Source organism: Saccoglossus kowalevskii, chromosome 11 (genome assembly GCF_978046115.1).
Source record: "Saccoglossus kowalevskii chromosome 11, keSacKowa6.1, whole genome shotgun sequence".
In the NCBI taxonomy this organism is placed as follows: Eukaryota; Metazoa; Hemichordata; class Enteropneusta; family Harrimaniidae; genus Saccoglossus; species Saccoglossus kowalevskii.
In genome coordinates, this window is record NC_140651.1 from 21,265,223 (window position 1) to 21,280,791 (window position 15,569).

The following is a 15,569-nucleotide window of genomic DNA, read 5'->3' on the forward strand; positions in this document are numbered from 1 at the left end:
ACAATTTATGAGTATTATAGTACTAGAATATATGTAATTATACGTATAGCATATATCATCAGCTTTCAATGTTTTACATTTCATTGACCAATCTTACAAGAATCTCAATGGAAACAAAAACTAGACGATTGATTGGTTTACCCTGACGGGTCAAGTGAAAATATAATGTATACAAAATGGTTGATTGTTATGAGGATCGGGAATTAAGCTTCCATCTAGTGTATATATTAATGTGTATATAGTTGTATATATTTGTTTAAAGTACGCGGCGTGTTCGCTAAAAGACACTTGCACTTGTCACGGACACATGCATTTATAGGGGACGACCCATCGCATCAAAGGTATGATATTGCATGAAATTGGAAAGTAACATTAAAAGTATGGTTGGAGCAATCTGCTGAACAAGCGCATGTATGATAAAGTAGTCGATATTTCATTTTTTAATTCACTTGAACATGGCACTGAACTGCCTGTTAAACGTATAATCGGTTGTAAATTAAAGTATTCACAATGGTTCAAATTGTAAGGAAAGGAATAAAAAATATGCCCGTTATTTATTAGAATTTCTCAGCGGGAACAAGCATGGAGCAGGTTTACCCGCTTAGTTATTTTAAATTTCCTCGTAAAAAAACATGTCAGAATATAAATAATTGTATTTAAGCTCAAAAACTTATCTTACAAATTGTATATGATTATATTTGTGTAGTATGATTTTATCTGTATATCTTGGATCATTTGTCTTAGACTAGATATTTGTATAATCCAGGAGGCCGATACATATATCATGGGTCTGTATGGATTTGTATCACCTGTGTCTAATATATGGGAATAGTTTGTGTGGCTCGTGGATTAACAAGGCTACTTCATTAGAGTAAAACTAACCAGTCTCACGGCCATTATTGTCTATTATTTCAGTCCTTATTCTGTCATCACGATTTAATGGGCAGCGCATCGTCCTTTATTCCCGAAATAATACAAGGCGAACATGCTAACTACTTTACAATTTTCTTCCTAAACCAGACTTTCTTAAACATGGCTAGACGTGCCAGTACGACCACCAATGTACTTTCAATACCGGGAAACGCGCACATATTACTTGAGCTAATTAAAAGTGCTTCACCAAGTGAATCCATAATAGCAATGTTTATCCAAAAGTGCACCCAATGCCATTTAGCAAGTTGTTGACAGATATGCAATTGAAATATAGTGTATATTTGATTCACTAAACTTTGTCCCCTAAATGACAAGTTCTTTTAAATATACCCTAAAATTAAACTTTTCTTTCAATTATTAAACTCCAAATATAACCTTTCCAGTGAATATTGAGCTTCAACAAAAACTCTATTTGAGAACTGTTTCTTACAGTAAACCTCTTTCTTTATCGCACATTAAATGCAACCTCTCTCCCTTGAATATCGAAGAATAAAGATTGAAGCTCCTCCTTTGATTATCAAGCCCCAAACGAAACTTTCCGTTTTAATACAGAACCTTAAATGAAACCTCCGTTTCAATACAGAAACCTAAATCAAACCTCCGTTTCAATACAGAACCCCAAATGAAACCTTTTTTTTGAATATCGAATCCTAAATAAAACCTCTCCTGTGTGTACCGAATTTAAAAACTCTCCATTGAATATAGAAAGCTAAAAGAAACATTTTCTGTAACATTTTTAACTGTAAATAAAACCTTTCTTTTGAAGATCGTACCCTAAATGAAACCTCTTCGTTGAACATAGTATTCTTAAAGAAACTTATTGTTTGGGTATCGAACCTTAAATAAAAGCTGTCCTTGGAAAATATAACTCTAAATTAAACCTCTCTTCTTAATATCGAGCCCTAAATGAAACCTCGCTTCTGAATATCGAACACTAATTGAAACCTCTTCTTTGAATATCAAACCCTAAATGAAACCTATCTTCTGAATATCTACCCCTAAATGAAACCTCTCTTCTGAATATCGAACCCTAAATAAAACCTCTCTTCTGAATATCGAACCCTAAATGAAACCCCTCTTCTGAATATCGAACCCTAAATGAAACCCCTCTTCTGAATATCGAACCCTAAATGAAACCCCTCTTCTGAATATCGAACACTAAATGAAACCTCTCTTCTGAATATCGAACCCTGAATGAAACCCCTCTTCTGAATATCGAACCCTAAATGAAACCTCTCTTCTGAATATAAAACACTAAATGAAACCTCTCTTCTGAATATAAAACCCTAAATGAAACCTATCTTCTGAATATCGAACACTAAATGAAACCTCTTCTTTGAATATTGAACCCTAAATGAAACCTATCTTCTGAATATAAAACCCTAAATGAAACCTCTCTTCTGAATATAAAACCCTAAATGAAACCTCTCTTCTGAATATAAAACCCTAAATGAAACCTATCTTCTGAATATAAAACCCTAAATGAAACCTCTCTTCTGAATATCGAACCCTAAATGAAACCCCTCTTCTGAATATAAAACCCTAAATGAAACCTATCTTCTGAATATAAAACCCTAAATGAAACCTCTCTTCTGAATATAAAACCCTAAATGAAACCTATCTTCTGAATATAAAACCCTAAATGAAACCTCTCTTCTGAATATCGAACCCTAAATGAAACCCCTCTTCTGAATATCGAACACTAAATGAAACCTCTCTTCTGAATATCGAACCCTGAATGAAACCTCTCTTCTGAATATAAAACCCTAAATGAAACCTCTCTTCTGAATATAAAACCCTAAATGAAACCTCTCTTCTGAATATCGAACCCTAAATGAAACCCCTCTTCTGAATATCGAACACTAAATGAAACCTCTCTTCTGAATATAAAACCCTAAATGAAACCTCTCTTCTGAATATAAAACCCTAAATGAAACCCCTCTTCTGAATATAAAACCCTAAATGAAACCTCTCTTCTGAATATAAAACCCTAAATGAAACCTCTCTTCTGAATATCGAACACTAAATGAAACCTCTCTTCTGAATATAAAACCCTAAATGAAACCTCTCTTCTGAATATAAAACCCTAAATGAAACCTCTCTTCTGAATATAAAACCCTAAATGAAACCTCTCTTCTGAATATAAAACCCTAAATGAAACCTCTCTTTTGAATATAAAACCCTAAATGAAACCCCTCTTCTGAATATCGAACACTAAATGAAACCTCTCTTCTGAATATAAAACCCTAAATGAAACCTCTCTTCTGAATATAAAACCCTAAATGAAACCTCTCTTCTGAATATAAAACCCTAAATGAAACCCCTCTTCTGAATATAAAACCCTAAATGAAACCTCTCTTCTGAATATAAAACCCTAAATGAAACCTCTCTTCTGAATATCGAACACTAAATGAAACCTCTCTTCTGAATATAAAACCCTAAATGAAACCTCTCTTCTGAATATAAAACCCTAAATGAAACCTCTCTTCTGAATATAAAACCCTAAATGAAACCTCTCTTCTGAATATAAAACCCTAAATGAAACCTCTCTTTTGAATATAAAACCCTAAATGAAACCCCTCTTCTGAATATCGAACACTAAATGAAACCTCTCTTCTGAATATAAAACCCTAAATGAAACCTCTCTTCTGAATATAAAACCCTAAATGAAACCTCTCTTCTGAATATAAAACCCTAAATGAAACCTCTCTTCTGAATATAAAACCCTAAATGAAACCCCTCTTCTGAATATCGAACACTAAATGAAACCTCTCTTCTGAATATAAAACCCTAAATGAAACCTCTCTTCTGAATATAAAACCCTAAATGAAACCTCTCTTCTGAATATAAAACCCTAAATGAAACCTCTCTTCTGAATATAAAACCCTAAATGAAACCCCTCTTCTGAATATCGAACACTAAATGAAACCTCTCTTCTGAATATAAAACCCTAAATGAAACCTCTCTTCTGAATATAAAACCCTAAATGAAACCTCTCTTCTGAATATAAAACCCTAAATGAAACCTCTCTTCTGAATATAAAACCCTAAATGAAACCTCTCTTCTGAATATAAAACCCTAAATGAAACCTCTCTTCTGAATATAAAACCCTAAATGAAACCTCTCTTCTGAATATCGAACCCTAAATGAAACCTCTCTTCTGAATATAAAACCCTAAATGAAACCCCTCTTCTGAATATCGAACCCTAAATGAAACCTATCTTCTGAATATAAAACCCTAAATGAAACCTCTCTTCTGAATATAAAACCCTAAATGAAACCTCTCTTCTGAATATAAAACCCTAAATGAAACCTATCTTCTGAATATTGAACCCTAAATGAAACCTATCTTCTGAATATCGAACCCTAAATGAAACCTCTCTTCTGAATATAAAACCCTAAATGAAACCTCTCTTCTGAATATAAAACCCTAAATGAAACCTCTCTTCTGAATATTGAACCCTAAATGAAACCCCTCTTCTGAATATCGAACCCTAAATGAAACCTCTCTTCTGAATAGCGAACCCGAAATGAACCCTCTTTTTTCAATAACGAAACCGGAATTAAACCTATCTTCTGAATATCGAACTCTGAATGAAACCTCTCTTCTGAATATCGAACCCTGAATGAAACCTATCTTCTGAATATCGAACTCTGAATGAAACCTCTCTTCTGAATATCGAACCCTGAATGAAACCCGTATTCTGAATATCTAACCTTAATTGAACCTCTCCGTTGATTATGAAACCCTAAATAAAACCGCTCCGTTGAAAAAATGACCCTTGAATGTAAACTCTTCCTTGAATATCGAACGGAACCTCCACTGTGAATATAGAACCCTGACTAAAACTCAAACCCATGAATGTAGTTGTGTACAGCGCTAAACGTCATTGCCGCTAGACAAAAAAAACAATGAATATTATAATGGGCATGCCAGAGTCACATGCACTATTAAGGAGTAACCAACCACTGCAAGGATCTGTAATTTTTGTCAAATTATACGAGAGCCATTAAAAACATGACTCTAGCAATTTGTTCAACAAGCCCAATGGCTTTTAAAATAGTTCGATAATTCATTTTTCAACAGACTTGAACATGCCATGACAACTTGACCTTAATCTTAATACAAAACATGTCCCTAAAATGCACATATTCAAAATGGTTCACATTGTAAGAAATGAGGTAATTGTATTAAATATGACCTTTATATTTGTGGGAACTTCACATCGGGGGCATGCATAGAGCAGGCTTACTTACTTGGTAAATAATAATATTCTTGTAAAACCCTGAAAGTGATGTCAGAATATGAATATTTTTTTAGCTCGAACCACATCATACAAATTGAATATGATTATAGTTGTGTCTTTATCTCAGGTGATTTATCAAGCTTTTTATGCGAGGCTAGGAGGTCGATAAAAGTATGGCTATTTTGATTTGTATCACTTGTCGTGTCTAATATATGGGAATATTTTATAGCTCGTGGATTAATACAAAGCTAACATACTTTATATTTTTTTATTACCCGAACGTTGCAAATGAGCGAGGTGTTAGCCAAGGCTATAATGTAGAGATTGTGCGTCGTTTCGCGATAGCCAGATGAGATTGTATTTTGTATGTAATTGAAAGACGACGTAAAACATCCACGGATAATTATTTGGGTTACTAAAAATCCTGGTATTACAGACAAAATTCAAAGAGATTATAGAAATATGTACTATACGGAGCAAGAACAAGCACGGGAATGTGCACAATAATGAGATAATATATTATTTAAGCGCACAACCCCGACCGAATCATGTTAGTACGTAATACTGGGCAGTCCTTCAGTCAACTATATTACGTCGGACTACATGTAGTGTTAAACTGATAAAAAAAATTATTCGGCAACGAGGTTCCAGCGCAATATATACACACAATCGCTAATATGCAATTTTACAATAAAAATTAACAGGTTGTTGTTGTTAAATAATAATTTGTGTGCTGGGCGATATTTCCGCATATTCAAGTCACTGTATATCTCTGTTACATTCTGTTGAAGTCATCACGGTGTGAGTTAATATTCAAATAAACCACCAACACTCATGAACAAAAAAAATGTTTACCGTTTTCACGAACGGTGTCGCGGGTGTAAGAACAAGGTGTGGTGACAGACGCAGACCATAAATCACTTAAATAAAGGGAACGTTGCAATGGCTGTGTGAAAATGAAACAATCATTTCATTCATATTTAAAACATCATACCTAAACTCATCAATCACTGTAGCAACGGTTCGTGTTTCGAATGTTGTTTGTCCACGTTATAGTTGTTTGACTTGGGTTATTTATATACAGAAACAATGGGAAATTTCACACGCTCAATTTTGCCTAACGCCCGCAGCGTTTCCCCGGACCCCGGACATTGGACACCAGATTAAAGCATAACCTGTAAGCAAAACTCAGATTAGACAGTAGGCGTAATATCAGACTTAACGAAGCTTATATATTAAGAAGCCCAGTTTTCCCCATCTCGCCTCGCTACGTTCGCACCTTCAAGGAAATATTCCCAACTCTCTGCTATCCGGTCCCCCGTTTTAGACCTCTTCTTGCAACATTCACGCCATTAAAGACACCCACCTAATCTTCCAAAGCACGATTCCGTTAAATACATTTACCTTTTTGCAATTTACTTTTCGTATTTGTTTTTCGTATCCTTTTCTCCGTTCAAGCTATCACTTCCATCTGCATATATGAGCTACGCGTCACATCCGTCCGTGACGCATGCGCTACGTAGCAAGACCTTTACATACTTGTTAATATCCTAGACATGTATATGATGTTAAGTACTTTCTGATTGCCGAGTCCCTCAAACGCGTAATCCATGGACGTTGACTTGCTTGATCGATAATCCCAGCAGCTTACTGATCGTCAAGTCGTTGAGATTCGCTGATATTTGTTTGTTTGATCTCATATGTGTGTAATCTATCAACCGTGTGAAGAAAATCGCCGTGTATATATAAACATATTTTCAACGTTCTCTATTTAGTGGCTAAAGCGAACACTATCCACGTCCATGATTCGTGTAAGGTGCAACGATTGTGTTATCCATTATATCCGATGAACTACGTTTCCTGATTCGTTCCGCAGTTGAGTCTTTAATTAGACAACAAATTCACTATTATGAGTTATTAGTGTCAATACGTTAATAAAATTCTTAATCAAACTCGCTACAGACGGCAATGTAAACATTAATACAGTTACCTGCATGTTTACATTAAAAACAAATGTAAAAGTAGTTTGTCGGATTTTTAAGGATTGAATAATAAACGATATCATTGGAGCAGTTCAAATTCTAAACAAATAAGTGGATTCAACTAAACTGGTTTTAGCAATATCTAAAAAGTTGATCTTACATGATTACTCGATATGTCAGTCCATGGCGTCAAAACTGATTGATGCTCCACTAAATATTTCATTAACAAATCTAAGGCTTGAATATTCTGGTATAATATTTATTAAAACAGTTTGTTTTCGGTTGGGATTTCAATAAACTCGAAATATGACTTCTAGGTCTGTGACACCTAAAAAACCGCTGCTAACAGCCAACATTCGACAATCCTAATCAGGTTTAACTAGCGGAATTCCGTCAATGTTATTGAGACCTATATCGCACTATTTAAGGTCAATCGACGGTCACAATTTAATATTCTACAAAGATCCATTCAAGTATAAATTTATAGCAAATAGTCGAGAATTCGAGATAAAGAACAGCTATGGGCTTGAATGCTTTCATGCACGAACGCTTCTCATTGGGCATTGAACCGTGTAATTGGAGTTGACCTGTGTCCCATTGGTGCGTCATACCGACTGTGCGGTCTATTTGACCAAGACCGTCGGCGAAATGCGTAGTCATATGCTGTGACATTGAATCGAGAGTTAGAATCAGATCGCATGTGAAGTTAAAAAAAAAAACGTATTTGCTGACATTTTAGGTGGAGAATTGACTTGTAATTGTTGTTGAGCGATAATTTGACTCTTGATCAGCACTTTGAAGTGATTTATGTCGGAAATTACTCATTGTGCACGACTGGTAGTCTATTGGATTTAATAGTAAATGGATAAAAATCTCATGAAATAAGTTGATCACATGCTTCTAACGAAAATTGGATATGATTCGAGAATTGTATCTGTTTTAGCGTCATAAGCTATAGTCCAAAACAAGTAATTGATTCATTCGAACAAACTCAAACAATAGGTTGCTATGGCGACTAATTTATCTAAATGTGATTAGGGAATGGATGAATGCATTAAAGCCGTGAACGTGACCAAGAGAAAATTGTCAATCAGTTATTTTTGCAAACTTCTGCCACAAATAGAAATAGAGACCAACTCGACCATAGATGCGTCGGTGAATGTTATCGCGGAAGTAATGTATAGCGTGCTAGGTCTCCGGGGATCGCAACCCTCGCCACATAGGACCGCATTTATCAGTCGATCAGATGACCCACTTGCAGTCAAATTATTCCAGATTTCAATAATGGTCTCACTAAAAATAGCAATGATTCGTTGTCGTGTTTTACTGAGTGGTCTTAATGCTTTCACTTGGCGTCCTTTCTTCTATGGATGGATATACGGGAAACGTGCTCTGCAATACCCCACTTGCCACTTTAATTGTCAATAATGTATGCAATTGCCAGCCTGCAATAACACATTTGAGCAAATGAACGTATAATATTTTATGCGCTCGTCAAGCAGTTCCTGGAATTTTGAGCCGGTTGCTACAGGCAGGGGTATGATTGCTAGGCAACAATAATATCATGTCACAATGTCAACATGTTGAAGATGAAATATGGACGAAACACATATATTGTTCACTATCATAAACTAAACATATTAAGGTTGCAAGACACACATAACAATATTCGCTAGATGTAAAATCTGAACCACTGATACACATGTGCAGGGATTGTTAGTGTACGTACCAAAATAGCCGGTACGCATGACATCGAACGAATACTCAGAGGCGTGCTACAAGAACGATATTTTCAATTCACAATAAATCATTGTCCGATGTATTCGTCACCACACAGTATCAAATAATTTTAAAATATGACATGTTCTCGTTCATTTTACACCATGACCGCACAATTCACCTTGTCAATTTCGTACCATGCGATAGCTCCGGACATTCAATGTCACAGTTGGCGTCCCTGGGATGCTTCATGGTCATGTATGGATGTTAACACATAGAAAACATTCAATGCTTGGGTTTACGAGACAGGGCTGTGTTGTCATCTTCCTATCATCATGGTACTATGGTAGTTCAATTCAATTCAATTCAGACTTTTTGTTGAATCTGCTGCCGGGACTGAAATAAGAATAAATGCAAATGTAAATTTCATTCGACATTACTCCCCATGACCCGTGAGCAAATGCTAGAAGTCCAACAGCACAAGTTAGACATGGATATATGTCATACGTGTAGTTAAAACAAGTAACGAAACGTTAATGAAACTGTTACAAAATACGAATATTAATAACAGTACAATTACAGAATGTTTCAGGAAAAAAATGGCAAGATTAATATTAATATTTTATTTGACAACATTGTGTATGTTTGCAATTATGCATTCAGTAATCATCGCAGGCATACAATTATATTAAATAAATGCAAATTGGTAATATGGAATTGATTGTTTTATCATATGTCATTAATATTGCATTAGTTAAATGTATAATTTTTCGCTAAACATGTATGTATCGTAAACGAGAAGGCCATGAGTCGCCACTCGGAATTGATAGTCAAGTTGGCGTTTGTACATGCGTGTACTAGACGTTATAACCGTCCTTGGATCACTAGTTATAACTTGTGTTTAATTTTGAATGACTCGTCTGGTTTTGGTTTGTTTAATTGCAAGCTGCAAAGCGACTTTACCGTTGCTACGACACTTAATCGCGATACTCTTTGTAATTACCGATGATGACCATATATTACACCGCATAACAACAAAGAAATAAACTGTGCGTAAATCGCTAATATAATGTATGACCTTTCCGTTAGAAACAATTCATATATAAAGAGATTGTATAACAGCAGGGTTTAGTAAGAATGTGACGTCACTGTCAGGAAATTGGAAAACGCAAGAGCACATCCAAGAACACTCGAAAAAAATGGAAACAGAAGGGGCAATTATGAGCTGCAAGGATTAGTGCGAATGATCGTACGAATGAATGCATGGTCGTACGAATGAATGAATGAATGAATGAATGAATGAATGAATGAATGAATGAATGAATGAATGTTTTTTATGTAAGCAGTAATTGGTGATATCAAAGACAGGAAATGAGAAAAATTAAGAACACAGTAAGACTTGCATTGAACGATGTCTTTATTTCAGAGATAACACCATAAACCCGCATTTCTTTTAAATGCCATATAATAGCTGGCGATAATTAGAGAAGACCTATACGTTATTTCAAGTCTGCCTTGAACTTATCCACCATTTCTCTGATGGTGCATATATATTTCACAGCTCCAGCATTCTAGTAAAGCCATATCAGTTTACTTATTAGTAGTTAGCTGCCGTTAAATCAGTTGCGTTGACTTTAAAATGCGGTTCATGGATCCCGGGTAAAGAATTATGGTCACAAACACGTGGTTATTATTTTCTCGATAAACAGATCATATCTTGCTCGCTGCCATATGATGAATTGCATGTAGTTATATAGTGTACTATGGATGGCACGAATCATTAGAAAATTGTGGTGATAAATATTAATTTGTTCATTTCATGGATTCCACCCTTACAGTATGAAAGTATGAAAGAATGTATGACAATGAATCTAACCAAATATATTATGCAGATATATGAAATGATTTTTGTCCAAATAAATAGTTACATAATATTTCGAATCACATTGTTATATTAAATACATCGTTACACCGTGACTTTTATAGATGCCTGCAAAGAGCTTATATATTAATATCTTGTGCACATTATAGACGGTCGTGTTAAATAAGTTGATTTAGTTCAGTCAATAATACTTGTGTTATTGTAACAGAATATCATGAAGCAGTCAAATGAACAAAGGAATTCTAAGCCCCAACAACACTAACGAGACGATTTTGTTAAACACTTGACGTTGGAGACATTATTCGCGTAATTCAACAGAAAGGATAAATGTCATTGGTTAACACATTGACGTGGAATGACAAACTTTAAAAATGAACATGGGATTTCATGGGTTTGTGAAAATGTCGTATCATGTGTATCTTAATCAGTTACATTAGCATACCACTCTATATCTTTCAACCGAGAGTGCGTTGAAAAATAACGAGAAATAAATGTGCTCCCAAAGTCACGGCAGAAGACCTTATAAATAGTGGAAAAATTGACCCTGAAACAGATAAGAATCGATCACTCGACATGGAGAAGTAGTGGTGGATCAATCTTGCTGCCGCGAACGAGTTTATTGTTGCAAATGTTATGTTAATGTGCTATGAAATAAAACGTTTTTTTAAAGAATGTATAATATAATGAATGGATAACAACTATTATAAGACATTTGTTTTTGAAATTGAAACTGACCGACAGATTTATTCATAGCATAATTCGATGTTTTTGAATTTTCCGCAAATATTGAAACTTTTTTAATTCTTTAATGATTAATTTCCAAATATATTCGCTCTTAGATACTCTATTGACAATTCATATCACATAAAACGTTCCCCCGCGGCATAAGGAGGAATAATGTCGTCACATGAAATTTACATCATCTAATGTAGATTTCCGACTCTGGATGATCCCTGACGGGTGTAGTGGGAATATGGCTCTATAAGTGACAGGCGATGTTTGCACCTGGCTCCATAACAAGAAGCGAGCGTATCTAGAATCGAGATTTGTAATACAGTAAATACAATCGCCGTGTACATGCGTTGTATACTATTGAATGAATCGCTCTTATATTTGAGTTAAATGCTTCGCTGTACATACTCAACAGACTCGACTCACAGTGTCTTGTCGCTTCTCTATAAATGTATGCAAGACACAGTTATATTGTTCCGCTGTTCGTTCAAGTCTAAAAAATAAACGCTTTTAGAGCGTCATTGGTTAATGGGGGTACCAATTGAAAGCACGGTCGCACCGTTATCTTCTATGATCATTAGCTGTGTTTTCGCGCAACTATCGTATACACTGTTCTTGAATTATCGAAATTATGACAGCCATATCGTACGTCCGTCATAGTCGATTGATTTACACAACACTCGTAGTGAAAGATTTCAATATATAATAGATGCACCGATAGATAGATATATAATAATAAATAAAAGACAGTATGTTGAAATGTCAAAGATGTATGTATATCACTAGGTCAATTTTATTAACATTTAAGGTCATCACTCAAATCTTTATATTTTAGAGGTATTTAAATTCACATCATATACATGGTACGTCAAACTCGTAATAACGGAATAAATTACATTACGTATTTACCTAATATATTCAATAAATATGGATTAATACTTACAGACGGGACACTAATAACTATCCGATCTGTTCACAATTGCATTTAAAGTACCAAATTAAATATTTCCTAGTATATGAACTTGAAATCTTCGGTAGGAGATAATGTTTTTTTTTTTAGTTTTGTTTATTCCTAATTGCCTGTTTTTACCTGCCAGCGTATGGGAATTGGCATAACAACAATATTTATTGTCACACTTGACTATACACTGTTATATAATCCGTAGTCAAGCTGCGATAATATCCAAAGAACCTGCCTTAGCGACCCGGAAAGTTTTTTGTTATATAACTATATATAGAATCTGAAAAAACAACCGGCTAACTTGTTCTGAATTAATGAGTGCCTATGCCATTAATAATAATAATAATAATAATAATAATAATAATAATAATAATAATAATAATAATAATAATAATAATAATAATAATAATAATAATTACTGTAAAATTCAAGTGAAAAAAACAAAGCCTACATTCTATATGAGAAAGGATTGTTCTGTTTCGTGTGGTTCATCTTACAATTGTTTATTCAATCTGTTGTTCCTACCAGTCATAGATGAGAATTTGTGATACGTGATTGATTTCTAAAAACAATAGTTAGTTGTTAAGACGTTTCCGTGTCTCTTAACCTAACCATTACCTACATTCTCCGTCGAAATGATCAATATCGATCGCTTATCGCAGACAACTCGTTTTATATTCAATAGACAACCAAAACAATGTTTGTTTTTTATTATTTTTTTTTAAATGCCGATAGCATCAACGTAGATATATTCCAGACCCAATTTTATGACCAATTTTATCTTTATCGACGTCGCCTTGGCAACATTGATTTTGTACCGGACGATGCCACTTATAATTAGGATAGGGGTATATTGAAACCAAGGTGGGCAGATATGTCTGTATTACTTTATTTAAGGGATGTAAGTTGTGAGACAAGTGACCGTAAAATACACATGATCTCTTACTACCAATAATCACTCAGCATAAATGAGTTGCATGCATTACCGGATATATGTAAATTACGTTCAAGATGACCCGTATGTTGACACTGAAATCGTAGTTCTGTAATTGAGTATAAGTGTTATAATCGTAAAACACGCTACAAGAAAACGGGTTGGGGTCGCGATGCACACTTCCCAGAATTGATAAACTACCTTGATACTAAAAACGTGTAGTTTAAACAGCAGTTATAGTTACACAAAGAGTACAGCAAACAGTTATATATATCAACGCAAGGTATAGATTTATCATACACGTATGTTTGTATTTCTTGGCGCATGCGTGGCTGTGACACTTCCCGTGCGACAAAACGAGGCGTTTTATTACCAAAAGTGGGTATGACGTCACATTTCGCATTTATTATTCATGAGATCGCCATTTGAATGGAAATTGTGAAACGAACATTACCTGTATCGTCGTCATTTCATGCTCCATCCACTCGGCTAACTGCGACACTGAGAGAGCTGTTCTTTCTCGACAAGGTGGGTTACGTGACGATTTAATTCAGTACTCATTTTCATTTTTCAATCATTTTTGTTGATAAGTTTATAAGCTAATCTCATGTTTTATTTGACGTTTGAGAGCAGTTTAACGGTTTTTATCGGTAATTCAAAAAGATACGGTTATTTTTCGGGTGCGAGTAAATGTTAACGACTACGATGATTGAAGCGTATGAGAAAAAAATACCAGTCATATTTATTCCAAACGACTTCTAGCAAATCTTTAGTTTGGAACAAGCTAACGTTCACGGAAAAGCACTCGTGATGTATGTATAAATTGCGACAATCCGTGTTCAATCGTTTAATTTGTCACTCCCGCACTTGAACTTGAATTTATGTAGTCTTATCACTCGCATCACAACTGTCAGAACACACACTACATGGAAATACGACAAACCGAACAACATAAATGCATCGTAAGGTGGCGTGCTTTAGCAACACAGTTGGAAACATAAACCCGATAAACTGTTCGAGGTTTGAGCCAAACATAGAACCGGTTCCCGACGTAAGCGATTGTTGTGTGATCGAAGAATTAAGCTGGTCGCTATATATAACGGCACGTAGTTTGAAACTGCTCTATGCGTTGCACCTGGAATAATATCGGGTATAAGTGTAATTTTTCGTATAGCGTAGGAAACGAGCTCCATTTGAATATAGATTGACATATACGATTAACAAATGCCCTGCGTGGTTACAGATGGCTTAAATTAAAAAACAACAACCATATTGTTGTATTCGCACCGCGAGTCCATTTTCGACAGACAGGTTTTAGTTTGTATTTTCACGATCGTCACTTGAACGAACACCCACACCCTCCCATAGCGAAACCAATCTATGTTTCAATAGCCTCCAGTGTTATCGATTCGGTAAGTAATTTAAAGATTGTGACCTGTTATTTTATAGAAATCGCAATGCACGTGCCATCGGATATTGCGTTACATTATTACAATATGAAATTTGAAAGTGAACTGGTGCGGCAACATGGTTTCTATACTATGCAACAAAAATAACGTACCACTAGTTCCACGCCATTAATATTGATTATTATATTAGAATAATCGACTACTATATTATTAATATTATTACCACATCAAACTAGTCTACCGTCTTTCAATTATGTTTACCCATTCCTACGTTACCGACGATCGTTCATTATTAAGAGGTACGTTCTGTGTCGTGATTCGTATTAACCCCTGCTGACGTGGTGTTTGATATTACATTAAACAATTACTACAATTGACATTTTTTAGCGGTATATAGGATAATTGTTGTTTTGCACTTTCATATTCTTTTAAACAAAATTAGGTTTTATGTAATGACTTTGCGCTATACTCGCAGTGTGTTCAATTGATGGCCGTCCCAGTACGTCATAGAATGCGCCATTTTTTGTATATACCGGCCGGTGACTTAATAAAACATGTCTACTGACTTATCAGAATATCAAGCGCGTAGGAAATACGCTGCAAACGGTTTATTTTACTTGTTCCAGAGCAGGTTAGGTTTTACATAACAAAACAGCATATAATCTAGTCACGGTATCATCCCCGCGAAACCATGACTACCCGATGTGTGACACAATTGTTAGAATGTCCTCTCAACATCAAAGACACTGTAGGTTCGACTCCCATTTTCA

At 35.0% G+C, this 15,569-nt stretch overlaps 1 protein-coding gene across 2 annotated transcripts in view; it reads left to right on the top strand.

Moving 5' to 3' along the window:
* The window catches only part of LOC100329043 (neuropeptide receptor 7), a 55,266-nt gene that overhangs the window by 11,958 nt on the left and 27,739 nt on the right, over positions 1-15,569 (top strand). The window contains exon 1 of one of the 2 annotated variants that reach the window (XM_002730977.2): positions 13,859-13,918. The exons of the other annotated variant lie outside the window; for it this stretch is intronic. The gene's annotated coding sequence lies outside the window, so the exon portion shown is untranslated. Of the gene's footprint in view, positions 1-13,858; positions 13,919-15,569 lie in introns of those variants that run through there. 2 annotated transcript variants of the gene reach the window in all.